This window comes from Bos javanicus, chromosome 4, assembly GCF_032452875.1.
Source record: "Bos javanicus breed banteng chromosome 4, ARS-OSU_banteng_1.0, whole genome shotgun sequence".
Lineage (NCBI taxonomy): Eukaryota > Metazoa > Chordata > Mammalia > Artiodactyla > Bovidae > Bos > Bos javanicus.
The window spans coordinates 95227617-95244327 of NC_083871.1; the positions used below are offsets into that span (position 1 = coordinate 95227617).

General features: G+C 49.4%; 2 long non-coding RNA genes across 28 annotated transcripts in view; one reads left to right on the forward strand and one right to left on the reverse strand.

Moving 5' to 3' along the window:
- LOC133246761 (uncharacterized) overlaps nt 1-16711 on the reverse strand; it is a 240273-nt gene that overhangs the window by 38243 nt on the left and 185319 nt on the right. For 20 of the 27 annotated variants that reach the window (XR_009736136.1, XR_009736140.1, XR_009736155.1 and 17 more), the window contains one exon: nt 1868-6322. This is a non-coding gene — a long non-coding RNA (uncharacterized LOC133246761). Of the gene's footprint in view, nt 1-1115; nt 1736-1867; nt 6323-16711 lie in introns of those variants that run through there. The other 7 variants (XR_009736162.1, XR_009736158.1, XR_009736153.1 and 4 more) reach the window with 3 other exon arrangements.
- On the forward strand, nt 4215-13486 carry LOC133246764 (uncharacterized). Its single transcript, XR_009736164.1, has 2 exons — nt 4215-4305; nt 9170-13486. It is a non-coding gene; the product is annotated as an uncharacterized LOC133246764 (long non-coding RNA).

Sequence of the window (16711 nt, forward strand, 5' to 3'; positions counted from 1 at the left end):
AGCCACTGCACGTGGGAACTTTAGGAAACTAGACTACAAGGCGTCTGAGGCAGCGCAGGATTGCTGTGTGTGAGAAAGAGCCAGTTCATGTGTGCATCCTGCCCTCCCCACATGCACACGCGCGTGCACACACACAGTGAAAGTCAGATCCGAGGTGGCAGCAGAGACGAGAAAAAACATGAAATTTATGAAGAACAGAAGAAACAGGTGTTTGTCGGACTCTACGTGGGAAGCACTAGGTTGGAGACACCAAGTGAGCCAGCCGGGGTCCCAGTCCTCATGGCCTCGGCGGGCTCGCAGGGGCCCAGACTAATGGGCAAAGTGGGCTTTAGGTACCAGGACAGAGGAGACTCTAGGGTCTACGGGGACCCAAAGCTGAGGCCCTGGACTGCAGGGTCAGGATAATAAGCTTTCCCAGGGCCTCCTAGTCTCCACATCTGCAGAGGTGTGGGCAAGAGGAAATGAGGGTGCTTGGGTCCTTCTGGGAGCCCTTTCTCGGGATGCCTTGATGTACAAGGTGTACAGGTATCCCTGTCTGTCTGGAGGGCCGGGGTTGTGGCCCACCTCTGACTGCAGGTGGGTAGGACACGCCACACACCCTCCCTTGCTTCGCCTCACAGGACTGGAAGCACCTTCGAGTCCAACACAAATGCACAAACCTTAAGGAGAACCCTGAGTGGCTTTCTGTTCTGTTTCTCCAGCTTTACCATGTAATTTTTGGCTAGGAAGATTTTACTTGTGGCTTAAATTTGAAACATTTGCTAGATTCTAATTTTTCAAGGACACACAAACATAACAAAGCCAGGGTTTTAAAACTCAGTGGTAGACAGTATGTTAAACCACTGCCCAGGCCCCTGCTGGGTGCCCCCACCCTTGGGGCAGCATGTGGAGGCCCAGCACCCTCAATGACTGGGAAAGGCCGCTGGGGACATGACTGAACGCTTATTCTTGGCTCTTTTTAAAATACATTGTCTCTCTTAAAAATGAAGACAAAACGAGTGGTGGAGAGGAAAGCATTATTATTTATCCCCTAAAATCATCCTTAGAAGCTCAACACAAGCTGAGTCCCCCCCACCCCGAATTCCAGGCCTGGGAGGAGGGAAGGTGGCACTTACTGGCACTATGGGCAGCTCCTCCCACCAGCAGATCCTGTCAGACATGCTTAATTGATATTCCTGTCATGGTAATGCCATGGCCGAGCTGTTAACAAAGTCATACGTGATGTGACGGCTGCTTGCGGGCCACCTAGAGGGGCACCTGCCCCCAGGAGGCCTTGGGCGGAAATCTTCCTGTGGCTTTTCCTCCTCGGGTAAGTGGCTCCATTTCTTAGTTCAGGGTGCTGTCCTTACACAGATACTCTCAGCGCCGTCTGCCTAGGGGCTCGGGGAGGCTGCTGGTGGAGAGCCAGGGTCCTGATGCGTCCTTCTCTGTGGTTCCTGTGGACGCGGAGGTGGCCTGTGCGTCCATTAAAGGTCACAGGTTCATGTCGGGGCTCAAGGGGAACTGAGTCCTTGCCTGTGTGGGCGTCTCAAGGCCTGAAGTCCCCGGCCAGGCAGGCGGGGTGAGTCACTGCTCCTCTGGGGCGGCCGCGGTGGCTTCACTACCCGTCTCCACCCCCTTCACTCTATTCCCAAGAGGCACTTCCAAGCTTCTAGAGCATCTTCTAAACATCACATTCACTCAGGGCTCCAAGGAGCACAGCGTGTTCTCAGAGAACATTGCTCAATTCTGTCTCCTGTGGGAAGGAGTCAACGTTTGTTTTATTAAGAACTAGCCGTGAAATAAGTTAATTCTCATCCAGAAAAAGAAAAAGTGAAGTGGCAGGGGGCAGTGGCGGGTATATTCAAGTCTCCCACTTTGGCCCGTAGACAGCAATGCTATTATTTTTATTTTTGGAAGTCCAGGAGATAATACATTCACCACGTGGACAGAGGAGGTTTGGGGAAAGCTGCCTGTGACAAGTAAATGACTTGTTTCATTTTGTAAAAATGAGGTTCTTCTTTCTGACCTAAGCCCTTTTCTAAGCATTCCTCAAAGGGCAGCGGCTTCTCCCACCGGGCTTGGACGGGAGCTGTGTGGTGGGAGGAGGGTGGCCTGGCTCTCGCTGGCCTTGCCTTCCCACGCAGTGACCTCTGGCAGGCCCCGGGCCCCGGGTTCAGTCTCTTCACCTCTGAGACAGGCAGCTGTATGTGACAGTTTCCCTGCTGCTCTAATATAAGAGGATTCTAAGCTGTGACATCAAGTGTGAGGTGGGTCTCTGCCCTGGCCCACACCTAAGGGGCTTCAGTCGTAAGCCCCTGTGTGCACAGTGGCCCTGCCAAGAGAGAAGCATTCTGAATCATCCAAAACCATGAAGAATGTTGGCTCTGACTTCAGAAGGGCAGGATAAACAAATCCGTGCCTAGGCGGGCACTTGCTGACTGGCTGTCTCTGCCTTTTTAACTCCTCGGGCCCTGAGTGCTTCTGTGGAGCCTTCTGACTCTGATGCTCCAGGCTTCCTTAAGGGCGGGCAGGCCGCGCTTGGGGCCAGTGCTCATTAACCTTTCTGTACAGTCACCAGAAAGGCACTGCCTTTTTTTTTTTTTTTGCAATCTCTACCCACAAAACAGATTGGTTCTCCCTCCAGACTGGTCAAAAAATAAAGAATAAAGCTGCAGTCTTATTAAAAAATCCTCCCCCTAAACCACATGCCCCAATCCAGTGAGTCTAGAGATTCTTTTTGGCTGGAATGGATCCTACAATCAACTGGCCGCTAGCTTTCAAATCTGTTTTGATTTGGCCTTTATTGAGGCTGTAGGAATCAGGACATGGTTCTGGCTTCTAGGAGAATTCGCCTCAGTTCTTCTTGCCTCAGAGAAAGTGGGAACACTTTTGACTGTCCATATTTTTTTGTGTGGTTCACAGAAAATAAAACAATAGAGAAAACCCAACTTCCTAGTCACAGCTCACAGCCTCTTTGGCAACTAAGTAGTGAGTTCCATGGCCTTGCTGAAAACTGTCCCAGGCTTGTCAGAGCAAGGAAATACACCCAGTGCTCAAGACAATCTGCCCAAGAAAATGACTGGGATTCTACCTTCAGGGACACTTCAGCAGTAGAGAATAACTAGGCTCACGATGTGTAAAGTGTAAAAAATGAAGCCTTTTAAGTTAAAGAACTGCATACTCAGAAAGCCAGAGTGTGGTCTCTGACTGTGAAAGCTCAGTGGTCACAGCATAGTTAACCGTGTATGGCTTTTGCATTCGGTCAGCTGTCTGATTAATTGTCACCAGACTTGTGGCCTTGTAGGAACTGAGTAAGCTGGGAGCATTTCCCAAGAGCCACTGTTCGGCTGTGAACACGTAGAGAGCCTTCTGTTTTTGTCTTTTGGAAAATCTAATCGGCTGAAATGACGACTTGGTGGTCAGACTTGCACTTCTCTTGCTACTGGATAAAGGCTTATTTTGCCAGGCAAGGAGTGAGATTATGGTTAACTTGGTTTTTTTAGACTGAGGTCATCTCTATTCATTGGTTGTAGTAAACAAGTCAGACTAAAAAAACAAAAAACAAAAAACCCTTCCTTTCAAGAGTAACACTGCATTTTTATCTTCTCTGGGATGAAATGAAAGCACCATAACAACAACATCCACCAGAATATCTATGAATCATATAGAAAACTTAAAAAAAAAAAGAAACCCTAAACCTCGTTTGCTCATTTCTAAGGATACTGGCAGCTTAGGCACCCTATGGCTCCATGTCATTTTGTTCCTTGAGCTCTCTTACTGTACAAGGTCAAACAGAATCTTAAGCCAACATTTTCAAAACCTCTTCATTCCATTCTTAAAGATATCCATCAATGGATAATTTGCGTCTGTTCAATTAAAACCACCACAGCCCCTGTAACTGTTGAGAAAAACCCTTTGTGCTTTGCCAAAGACACCAGCCAGAAACGACCATCAGGACAGTTTCCTTTCTGGTCTTCCGTGGCCTCTACTTCACTTTTCCTATCAGCTTGATGACACTCAGGATGCACAAAGGACCCCCTTCTCGGGAGCACCGACGGTGCCTGAGAGCCCTGCAGAGCTGGGCGAGGTGGAGACCTCCCGGTTTGCCTGGGCCGGCCTCGCCAGGGCACTGTTCCCAGGGCGGTGACTCAGCTCTGGAGGCCACCTGCTGCGGGGGCACTGCCACCTTCCGGGTCACTGCCAGTCACGAGGGGACAGGGACAGGGCAGAGCTGAATGGACTCAAAGAATCAACAGCTCAGAGCCAGGTCAAGGGCAGTGCCGGAAGCAGAGCCTTTGTTTACAGAAAGCCCAGCGTTTCCAGGTGAGGCTGTGTGTGTGTGTGTGTAGGGGCTTCGCACGTGGGTGCTGAGCGTCTCGGGCAGCACCGAGATGGTGGGCCTTGGACCGTGGTGTTAAAATGAAGGAAGGGCCATGGGGCAGCTCCCACTTTCAACACCACTTTGGTTAGATCACCATGGTTTTCACAGGTAACAAAGGGTGCCCACTGCTGCAAGATACCCCACTGCATTTGAGGTCTTCCCATCACCTTCCATCACTTACACCCACCCTTCCTCCAGGGCAGCCTCCTGCCTGCCTTTAGGTAAACCCTCTGCTCCAGCTAAAATAAGCCACCCCCACCACTCTGCCCTGCAGGCTCGCTCCCTCTCCTCTGTGCTTCTGTTTTGAGAGGCCGATTGGGCTGTCAGCAGTCAGACACAGGGCTATCCCACCTCAGATTCTCCTCGCCCTCTGCCTGTTCTCTGAACGGAACCTTTAAGGTGCACAACCTTCCCTACTGTGTGCAGCCTCCCTGGACCGCTTGGGCACGTCACCTTCTGCACTCACCAACACGCAGGTCTCAACTGCAGAACCAACCGATGCGTGCTCAGTGCTAATGTGTTTCGGTCAATGACAAACACTTACGGGACACGTGCTCAGAGTGTGAGGAGAAGAGACAGGACCCTGCGGCAGGAGTTTACCTCCCTCCCTCCTCCTGCCGCAGGACAGACTCACGTGCGCATTGCCATCCAGCACTTGCAAGGGGCTCTGCAGGCTCAGCAGGCTTTATGGAGGAACTCTAGTCTGGGTTTTAAAGGAAGAGGAGGGTTTTAAAGGAGGGACAAGGTTGGACAAGGGAGGGAGGTGGGTTGTTCAGAAACAAGATGGCACGTTCTCTTGAGCATCTCTGCAGCTTTGAGTTCAAGGGTAGGAGGCTCTGGGGGCCGGGAGGCGGGCCGGGATCTGAGCTTGAAGGACTTGGCCTGACTGGCTGAGTACCTATGCTGTATGAGACGCATCAATGGGGTTACTCCTGGGTGAGAGAGGCAGAAGGCAGGGCCCACTGGGCTCGAAAGTGCTGAGGGGTAGGGCACTTGCACATACCATGTTCAATCACCACCATGTTCTTGAGCCATTTGTTTGGCAATTAATCACATGCTGCCCTGTGACATGGTCACCCCGGCTATCTTGTCCCCGATGTGGCCTGCATGCTCATTCTCTCCCCAGCTGGACAGTCAGCCCCATGCAGGCCCAGAAGAAGGCCTTCCCTCTGACTGCCCACAGTGGCCAGCGCAACGCCTCATACCCACAGAGAGACAGTAACACACGTCTTTTTTTTTTTTCCTTCCCTGGTCTTTTTTTTTAATAGAAGTACAGTTGATTTAACAGACACTCCAGGATGTGCTTTTGCCACATTGCCTGCTAAATAATTAAGTCCATCAGGAAATAATTCTTGAGTCCTAGACTCTGGATAGTACTCAGGGTACGTGTCAAAAAGGGTGTGCAGTACAGGTGGGTGGGTCCTGCTGTGGAATCTGGAGGGCGGGCAGGAAGGAGAGTTTAGCCAGCTGCTCTGTGAGGCAAGGCTTCCTTCCACCCACCCTGACTGCTGCGCCTTCACTCCGCCTGGAGCTTAGCTGAGCTCTTTCCCAAGCTCCGCCAGGCCCAGGAGGAAGTCGGTGACCTGGGTCCTGGCCTGCTTTTATTCTGCCTCCCCTTATTCCTTCTGTAGTGGTGACAACAGTGACAGCCAGACATGGTGACACAGAGGGAAAGTCTCCCCCTCAGGTAGCTTGCGTCTTGTGGGAGAGAAGAACAGACCTGGTTCTAATACAGCGTGCTCACGTTTTCCCCACTTCCCTCCGCCCTCTAATTACATCACATCACATCATCTAACCTAAGGCAGAGGGCTCCGTGGAGGAGGTGATACCTGAGACGACTCTTCAGAATGCACAGGTATTAGCAGGTGAACAGACGAGGAAGACAGAGCAGCGCAGGCAGAGATGGAGTCTGGGGCAGTGAAGTGGGCCTTTGGGATCTTCTGAGACTGGTGCTGGAACCTGGAAAAGAAGGAGCCGTTAAAGGGCTTGGAGTACGAGAAAGACATCAGATTCACATTTTTGAAAGATCAGTTGGGAGGCCATGGAACAGCTTATTTGAAAGTAGTGACTCTGGAGTCAAAAGGGGACAAAAGTAGATGCCAAAGCAGAATGGTTAAGCCCTGGATATGGAGTGATATGTCTAGAGAGAAACAGCGCCTGAGAAAAGTCTTTAAAAAGACCTTTAAAACGACAGTATTTCAGAGAGTATTTGCAGAGTATTTCAGCAACAGGTTACACACGCACTGCTGATGCTAACCGCAAGGGGGCAGCCTCACACAGCCATTCAAGGCCAGGCCCTCCAGGATGAAGGGAGAGAATTCCCAGGTTTGCAAAAAAAACTGAGAGCTCTGAATTCTGACCACAAGAAGTGGCTGGCCTTTCCCAGGCCTTTTGGATGATCAATTTTAGTGATGAAGAATGTTTACCATTCTCAGTTCAGTTCCTTGTAAAAGTCGATTTGAGACAGTTATCTATTCAGGGTGGTTGTCTCCTTACCCAGAGATCTCCCAAGACTTCAGCTTTGTGACTTACGAGACAATAAACAAGCAGCAGAACTTCATCTGCTCTCAACCTGACCTTCTCTTCCCAGACTGCTCACCTGCTTAGCACCTCCTGGACTCATAGATGTCCACTGACAATCCCCAGGTCTCTAGCAAGGAATACCAGACCGTTATGCCCAGGCAGCCTTTAAAGATGTAATTCCTAGTAAAGACTGGATGGAACCCCCAACTTAAATGAATGGGGTTCCCCACCATGTAAGGCAGAGCTGCTAAGTCCATTTTGAAGAGAAGACATAAGCTCTCTGAACTTGCCTCATAAACGTAAATTTCTCCCATTGAGAGCCTCTTGCAGAAACCACAGAGTATCAGGTGATTTGAGGGGATGGGGTTGGGGTGTGGGTCAGCATGAAAACTGGTGGTCTTGCCTCTCACTGGGGTATCTGAAGGGAAGCCAGCCCAGGAAGTGTGTTGGGAGTCTGAAACAATGTAGATTGAGAAAGAAAAGTTTTAAATGAAAGGGTTTTCACCAAGGAGTAGTAAAGAGCTAGTAGTAGTCAAGAGCTAGCTAGTAAAGAGCCTGGCCCCATGATGCAGTCTGACAATGACCCTTGAAACTGCAGGGAATGGGCACATGACGCTGGGACCTCGGCAGGCCCAGGAGTGCCACACCCAGGTCAGCAACACTGCCCATCGAGGCCCCGGGTCCCTTGTGCAATCGGTCGCCTGCGGCAGCTTCTGGGGCCTGGTCTCTGTGTGGGGCTCAGTTTCTCCTTGGGGTGGGGGTGGCGAGGGCTGCTGTGTAACCAGCTGGTGAGGGAGGTGGGCACCAAGGGGCTCTGGGACCCCACCCCAGGGCTTTCCTGGTCATCACTTGCTCTGACCGGCTCTTGTGACCACGTTGGTCTATGTGCCTGAAGAGGCAGGAGAAAGTAGCAGGCTCCATCACTAGAACCAGTGTGATGGATCCCTCCCAGGAACAGCAGACTGCCTTGCAGGCATGCCATACATGTTAACCCCTTCAGGCCTCACAGCAGCCTGTGAGATAGGTATTGTTTCCATTTGACAGATGAGGAGACTCGGGCACTGAGACATTAAGTAACCTTAATGAGTGCAGAGTCATACAGCTAGCAAGTGGTAGAACCAGGCTACAGACCCTGGCAGCCTGACTTCAGGGCCTGTGGGCTATACACTGTCTCAGCTTTTCAACAGGGGGAGAGAGAGAGGCCCGGGAACCTCCCAGGTCCTTGGCGTTTGTAGGTAATAGACAGGGGCCAGACCTCCCAGCCCCGGCAGCACTTCCTCCACACAGCACGTGGTGCCTTCTGCGCTCTTACTGCCACCACTTGCTCACGTGGCTAGAGACCAGCCGGCCCTCAATCAAAACAATGACCAGCCGAGCAAAAGTTTTACCAAAGAGGCCCAAACCCTTGTGTGGAAATTGACCTATAACTTCCTTACTACACACAGAAGCCCTGCAGCCTGCAGAGTGATTCTAGAGATAGCCAGTTTGTCCCAGGTAGGATCCCCTCCTTTTCTCACTTATTCTTAAGTTGTACTTGATTTATAACCTCAAGGAAGTTTTTCGTTCATATACTATTGCCAGCGATTTAAATTGGCTCACCCAGAATTTTAAGAACCCACTTGTAGATGGGCATGTTTCTCAACATCAGAACTTCCAGGCATGCCTGAATCACCTCAATAGAAAAGTGAAAGTGAAGTCGCTCAGTCGTCTCTGACTCTTTGTGACCCCATGGACTGTAGCCTACCAGATCCCTCAATCCATGGGATTTTCAAGGCAAGAGTACTGGAGTGGGGTACCATTTCCTTCTCCAGGAGATCTTCCCGACCCAGGGACTGAACCCAGGTCTCCCGCATTGTAGGCAGACGCTTTACCATCTGAGCCACCAAGGAAGTCCACCTCAATAGAGGAAAAGAGAAAAAGAATGAACTATGTCCCCTGGCTCTGATTTCGAGAGAATACCATAGGTAGGGGGGAAGACACTGGTCCCTGGGGAGTGGGGTTTGTTGGGGAGACACAAAGTCCTCCAAAAGGCCCACCAGCCATGTCACAGACTCAGGCCTGAACTGTGGGGTTTCAAAGCTGCTCCATCAAGTCGGCAGCCCACCAGGCCTCATGAATATCTGAAAACATGACATGGAAGTGAAGTGAACCAAAGCAAGTACGCCTGACAGGGAACCTCCCGCTGGAAGTACTGGGTTGGGGGGAAACCTATGTCTTGAAGCAGTCCTGACCAGCTAAAAATATCTTCCACTTCTGCTCTTGTCCGTCTGGTCACTGTCCTAGACGCCAGCTCAGCACAGCCTGGTCCAGAGAACCTATTACATCACCGTCTACCTCCACTTCGTAACTGGATAAAGAAGACGGGATCTTCTCATTTTTTTCTTTCTCATGGACTCGAATACAAAGTTACAGACTAAGATATAACAACATTCTGTTAAAATGTAGATGCCAAGGGTAGCTAGCTGTTCCAGCCTGGCATCTCAACTTTGCAGGTAGACTCCTTTAAAGGAAACCACTTCCTTGAACTATAGACTAGCGGAGATCCAGCTAAGGGTTGGCACTCCTGATGAGAGTCAAGCAAACAGGATCTCATATAAAGGGAAACTTCTGTGTAATATGCCGCGTGGTCAAGCTGCTCTGACCTCCTGTGGCTTCAAAGCTCGTCTGCTCTATTGCACAACCCACAACCTCGAGAACAATCGGCTCTTCCTGCCAGCAGCTTCTCTGCGTCCACCTGTCCCTACAGGTAGTAAAAGAGAAGAAGGATCAGGAATCGGTGTTTACACAACACTGCAGAGCACTCTCTTCCTCCTGGCCCTGCCCCACCCCCAAGTGAGTTCGAAGTTCATTTCTGCTAAAATGGGGGAGAGGTGATTCAAAGAGCGAAGGCACGGAGAAAGAGGGAAAGGTTCAGAAAGAGGGAAGGGTTCGTGCGGCCAGAGGCCTGCCCTGACCTCGCCGCAGCGCAGAGGAACCCTTCCTGCCCACTCGGGACTCGTGAGAGGGACTGGCCTGCAGGAGGCAGCCAGGCTGCTCACCGGGGAGGCTCAGGCATCAGATGAGAGGAGGTTTAGAGTCAGAACCCGCCCCACCCCCACCCCCACCCCATCTCCAGGAAACAGCTGCACCCAATCAGCAGACCACCTGCCCCAGGACTTCGGGGGCCAAGAAAGTAACTTCACAGAACTGACCAGGAGTTTTGTTTTAATCCTGCCGCCTGGCTGTCTTCCTGCTCACAAGACTGGCACGCGTGACCACGGTAGGGCAGGCGGATCATCTGTTTCAAAGCCGTTTCCATGTCAAGTCACTGTATAGTCCTGCGGGCATATTCTCACACTCTGGGGTGCCTGACATGGCTGCTGGTTTCACTAACATCTGCATCTGCTGAGATCCCCTTGACGAGTGACAGTGACACAACAGGGAAGTGGCAGGCGGCCTCTGGAGACTGGGCTCTCCTAAGAGCCTGGGGTCATGGGCCGGGGGCACTTCCGGGGCTCACCGGCCACGTGCCCGAGACCTCCGGGGTGGACGTCTTCCGGAGCAGAGACGGATCAAGCTGGAGGCCTCCAAGGGGCCGCGCCTGCTTGCCCCTCCCTCACCTGGGCCACACCAGCCTTCTTGATCCTCACAGGCCAGGCTGTCCCCCACTCCAGAGCTCTTGAATGTGCTGCTCTCTCCGCCTGGAACCCGCCCCCGGGTGCCTCGGTAGACACACTCCTTTCCCATCCTCCAGCTCTCACCTCGGAAATCACCTCCTCGGAGAACCACGTAAAGGGAAGGCTCCGTCTGATCACAGCACATTTCCCCCGATCTCAGGGAGCCTGGGTTTTAATAGGCTGTTTTTCTGGGCATTTACTCAAGTTCCATGGCGACAGAGGTCACTATCCTCTGTGCTGACCAGTGCCTGGCACGCTTAAGAAATCTTTGTTGACTGAAACAGCCTGCCTTGACCTCCTCAAGCTGCTCTTATTCTCTGAATGTCCTGGAGAAGGTACCTCCAGCCATATTTCCACCTCATCCTGACCTTGCCCACCCCCCAGGAAAACCACAGTAAATGCAGGGATGGCTTCTCACTGTGCATGAATGAATGAAGTCACTCAGTCGTGTCGGACTCTTTGTGACCTCATGGACTGTACAGGCGCCTTCATCCATGGAATTTTCCAGGCAAGGATACTGGAGTGGGTTGCCATTTCCTCACTGGGCATAACCAGGTACAAAATGAGGCGTCCATAACTAACACTCCAGACCACTGCTGAAGGAATGCCTAATGTTCTGTCGTGGTGGCAAAATTAATCTGTGTGCAATTAAACATTCCTCCCTTTGACAACATTCCCAGGAGTACTCAGAACAGAGCAGGGCTCAGTATTAAATTCTCAACTCTTCAAGTTTAGGGGGTGCTGCCCCGAATCTCTCTCTCCTCCTCTGGCTCTGTTGTGTTCCATGAGTTCCCTGCTTATGTTAATGACACAGGCCCTGCATTCCAGGTGAGTCAGTCACTTAAGCCCTGTGTGTCCAAGATGCCGCCAATTCACTTGCTTGCCACCCCTGCCCCCTACCCCGCAGGCCCGGGAAGAACACCCCCATCTGATATTAAGGTCTGTTCAACCGGTTCATTACCCAGCGCACTCCAGCCAGCAGCCTCTCAACAACCTCTGGCTTGCCAAGTGAACCAGCCCCCAACTCACATCCTCTTGCTCACTTTCTCGGTTCCTAGACCCCTCCCCCAACACACACCTCCCACCCCGCTCATTTCTTACTCCCTGACACACCAGGATCTTACTCAGTTTGCTTAAGGACTTTACCAGAACTCCGTCAGCCATTTTTTCCAAAATCTCCCCCAAATTAAGACCAGCAGCCGGCCTGCTCTGCAAATAAAAGATTCACCGTCAACACCTTGAAATCTGGAAAGGATCTGGCACGAGTCACTGGGAGGTTTTCACTGGAAATGCAGGTGAGGGTGGGGGGTAGGAGGATGCCAAGGAGGCCAGCAAGAGAAACTAAAACCCGTTGATTCTCCCTCCTGATCTACTTGGTTAGGACAAGAATGGCACGCTGCTTTGCTCCAGTCTAATAGCTGTGTTAAGACTGGCCTTGGGATATTCACATGGTATATTAGAGCATAAGGTGTGGGGTCAGAGACCTAAGCTCAAGTCCTGGCTTTCCCACCTACTAACCACGTATATGCATGGGGTAAGTTGCTGTTTCCATGTCAGTGCAAAGGGGTTAAAGGAATTGATTTTCCCGTGTTGCCATGAGCATTCAGTACAGTAAAATCATGAATGTACCTTATGAACTGTAACCACTAGGTACTGTATATATTAGTTTCCCTTATCATCAAATATGTCCTTTCTACCTGTCTCTCATTTGAACATTTGTAGAGCATCTGTCGTGTCAGGCACTGTCCTGTGTGTCAGGGTTTTTATTCAAAAGTTGTTGTTGTTTAATTGCTAAGTTTTGTCCAACTGTTCTGTGACCCCATGGACAGCAGCCCGCCAGGCTCTTGTGTCCATGGGACCTCCCAGGCAAGAATACTGGAGTGACTTGCCATTTCCTTCTCCAGGAGATCTTCCCGAACCAGGGGTCAAACTTGCATCTCCTGCATTGGCAGGCAGATTCTTTAACACTCAGCCCCCAGGGAAGCCCCTATCCAAAAGTAAACAATACCAATCCTGGCCCTTACAGGGCCAGCTTTTCCAGTCAGGAAAGACAGATAAGAAACAGGAAGTTAGAACTTAATATAACATATGCATGAAGAAGTAAGCAGAGGGAGCTGTGGAAGCGTTTGGGGCACTTGACCTGGTCCTCAGCAGTCAAGGAAAGCTGCCTGGAGAAGGCTTCATCTGAAGGGAACAGTAGTGGTTGGCTAGGAAGAGAGGGAAGGAAAGAGCTTCCATGCATAGCGCATGGATCGGAGACCATGGAATAGGGGAAGGATGGGGTGGTGCCAAAAGATGAGACCAATACATGAAGGGCCTTTGTGCTACAACAGTGGAAAACCAGCTACCCCACAATTGAGGCAGTAGGTAGGCAGTCAACCAAACAATAATAGTCTCATAAGACAGCAGATTTCTGGGTCCTAAGAGTGTGCTTAAATTATAGGGCTTGAACTTACTGGAAGGCATGATATTAATGAGTTTCTATTCACTTCCAATAATAAAAGGAAAAGGGATTCCTCATGAGCCAACCACACTGGTTTTTTTGGTAGTTGGGATAGCTGCTTTGTTAATTCCCTTTTTTGGACATACTACTCTCTTTTAACCAATAGTGCATTTGTTGGAGCCATGGGGCTGTGTTGTGGTAACATGCATCATTAATAACAAGCTGCAACCAGGTGATCCAGAGCAAGGTTAGGCATGAAAATGCCCAGCTTCGGGGGCTGCATTCATCCTTCCTAATACATTAAAAGCACCATGGAAGATAATGGACTGTATGAAGCTGAGCAGCCCCAAAGAAGAGAAGTACCTCCAAAATATGAGTTGTTTATGGACACTGAATAGGATACCAATTAAGAGCTTGGGTTTAGGAGCCAGACTGCTGTGATCCATCCTGGATCTTGCACTTACTACCTGTGTAATCTTGGGAAATAAAAACCTTTCTGCACCTCAGTTTCCTATCTATAAAATGGGTATAGTAGCAGTACCTGCTGCATAGGATTGTTTATTAAAATAGACAACCAAGTAAAATACTCCGCCTAGTGCCTGATACATAGTGCCCAGCTAACACTGTTAGCTACTGTTGTTAGTAGTACAGATCTCTCAAACCTGTGTTGGGTCAGGTCTATTCTCACCTATTGTTTACATGAATGAAAAATTAGAGACTTGAACACAGAAATGACTTATCCCCGTTAATCCTGCCCCCGGAAGACTGAGGCGACAGGAAACACGACCGCGGTGTCCTGGAAGCCCCAGTTAGTCATGACTGATACAGTTTAGGTCACAGCTAACTGACACTGCCATCACCACAGTGGTGGTATTTCAGTTTCATCTGAGAGGGCTCTCAATTAAATTGGTACGTGAAAGATTCCATCCTGGAAAATACCTCCCATCTATCTAAAGCGGTGTTTCTGTACTCTCTGTCGTTGTTTTTAAATCCCTGAGAGTAACACCACAGTGTTTCATGAGCATTTTCTCAAGACACCTAACAAAAGTTAAGGATGTACCCCCAGATCTTATTTTCCTTACAAACCTGTTATATAATACCATTGCCTGTGAATGTACCCAAACTTCATGCTTAAAAACTTTATAATTGCATTTAGACTCATTTTAAAGCTGGTTTATATTTTTGACATGTTAACCCCTTTGGGGATATTAAGGTTCCAAACAGGTGTAACCCAGTTAATAAAGCAGCTTAAACAGGAGTCCCAGTGCTAACGTTACAGGACCTGGTAAATAACCTCATACTCCCTCCATAGCATTTATGACCTCACCGTCGTATTTCCTGCAGATCAAGCCCAGAAGCTAGATTTTAAAACTAGCTGTGGATTCAGAAGAGGATTCATAAACCCCCTGCACAGCCTGCTGATGACTGGTGGGGAGGCAGGTTCTTTCATCGGTCTGCTTTATATTTTAATAGCGCAGAAAATAACAGGTTAGAGTGGTGCTTTGTAACTACCCTCCCTTGCTCCTGGCAAATTAATGAAAGCCCAATCAACTCCCTACTTTAGTATCTGGGTATCTGTTAAGCAGCACTGGGCTGGGAGAGGTGAGCATGGTGGGGTACTGGGGAGGTGGGCAGAGGGGTAAGGGTGGGGCAGCTGTGTGTTCAAAGGCAGGGCAACAGGAAATGGCCTGGCAGGTTTGGGAAGCAACACGCTGAGTCCTGGTGGAGTGTAAAGATGAGAGGGGACAGTGGCAAGGGAAAACTCAGGTTATTTAACTTTTCTTTCCCTCTGAAAATTCACTCAAATAGGATGCCTCTTCTGAATACTGGTATTACTAGAATATTAACTTAGGTTGTGTTACACTTTTTTCAGTATGCCGATCTTTCCATTTCAAAGCACTGGGTGGCTACGCTTCTAAAATACTATCGCATCATTGGCTACGAGCAGAGAATTCAGGACAGAGGTGACACTGGACCACAGGGTGAGTGTCCCGGAGGAGGTCTGGGCGGGAACGTGCTCTGCAAGCAGCTAGTCAGCTAACAAGCTTCCTGTGAGTAAGGCTCTCCCCCTCTGCCCGGTCTCAGGAATGCCCTCTCATTCCTTTCAGAGGAGCTAATGGCTTTAAAATTCTAGCCCCAGATCCAGAGTCTGATGAGCTTCATCCAGGGTCTTAACAGCCTGGACAGACCTGTCTTCCCGGATTTCTGAGAAAGAGGTGAACACTGACCTACACTCAATGTTCTAGACTAAAATCGCAGGTTTAGGATAAAGAAAAAAAAACTTCTATATAATCTAATAAAATCAACATTTTACAGACAGAAAATTGAAGCCTGGATGGGGAAAAAAGACACAGTACAAAAATGAAACGGCAGTTTATTTCTAGTGGTAACCATGAGGCAGTCTTTTAACGCAGGCTGTGCCTTTCTCCATCAGCTACTTGTACGCTGCCCCAAGAGGCAGATGCTGTGTATCAGTCGGCAGTGAGCACACGGCTGCAAACCCATCTCTAAGCTGGGATGCCATCAAGCACCAAAAACCAAGGGAATTTAAGGTGCTCATCATTGAGGCTGGAAGAGAGGTGGCTAAGCTCCTTGACCTAAGGTTTATTTGTTCTCATCACTTGCCGTGAACCAGGGACACTCAAAGACGAATGTTAGGAGGGCGGGTCTGGGACAGGGCAAAGCGACCTGCATGCCGAGGACTCTGGTGGCAGAGACTGACAGCAGCCACTCAGGAAAGTGGCCGACTCCGGCAAGCGCCGATCCTCAAAGCCCACTGCGGCCCAGCCAGTCCCCTCACCAGCTCTGCCAAGGCCCATCCACCACACACTTCCACCAGCATCTCGGCGTCTACTGAGTGGCCTTTCTGTCCCTTTGCAGTTCCAGCCAGAAGAACAAAAAGCAACTGTAGTGGAAGACAGAGCTCACAGAGCACGGTGCACCCATCGTGATGTGAATGACCATCATAATCCCGACAGAGCAAACTATATTCATGAAATTAAAGGACCAAAACCAGGCAGTTTCTCTTGGTATCTATTAGGGTGTTCACTATTTTACTGTATTAATATAAATTGCTAAAAGTTTCCTATTGTTTAGTCGCTAAGTTGTGTCCAGCTCCTTTGAGACCCCATGGACTACAGCCCACCAGGCTCCTCTGTCCATGGGATTCTAGAAATCAAACCTGCAAATTACAGAAAAAACCCAGAATGAAACAAAATGTCTTTGAGTCCCAGATTTGAATTCAAACAATGATTTAGGAGTATAAAAGTTATCAGATGAATAGGTAGACGATAAAGGAAAGAGTGGTAAAATATTAATTGCACAATCTAGTTGGGATATATATGGGGGTTAACTGTAAAATTCTTTCAGCTTTGCTGTGTGAGATTTTTTTACAATAAGATGCTAACTTATAAGTATTTTCATAACCTTCACTTGGGTGCTAATATCCACCAAAACTCATGGACTCCTACAGCTCAATTTAAGAGTACAAGCTCTTGAAATATAAAATAAAAGCAGCACCAAAAAATCAACTGGGGAAATATAGATGACTCTGCACACAATGCTGAGGGATTGACTTTGTCAAAAAACCCATCTGGATCCATTTGGTGGATTTTACATAAAAAATGTTTTTTAAAATTTCTCATTAGATGAATATTGTCTAACTTAAGGTGGGAAGGAATTCCTAAGCCCAAGGTAACAGAAGTCACAAAGAAAAAAAAAAAGACA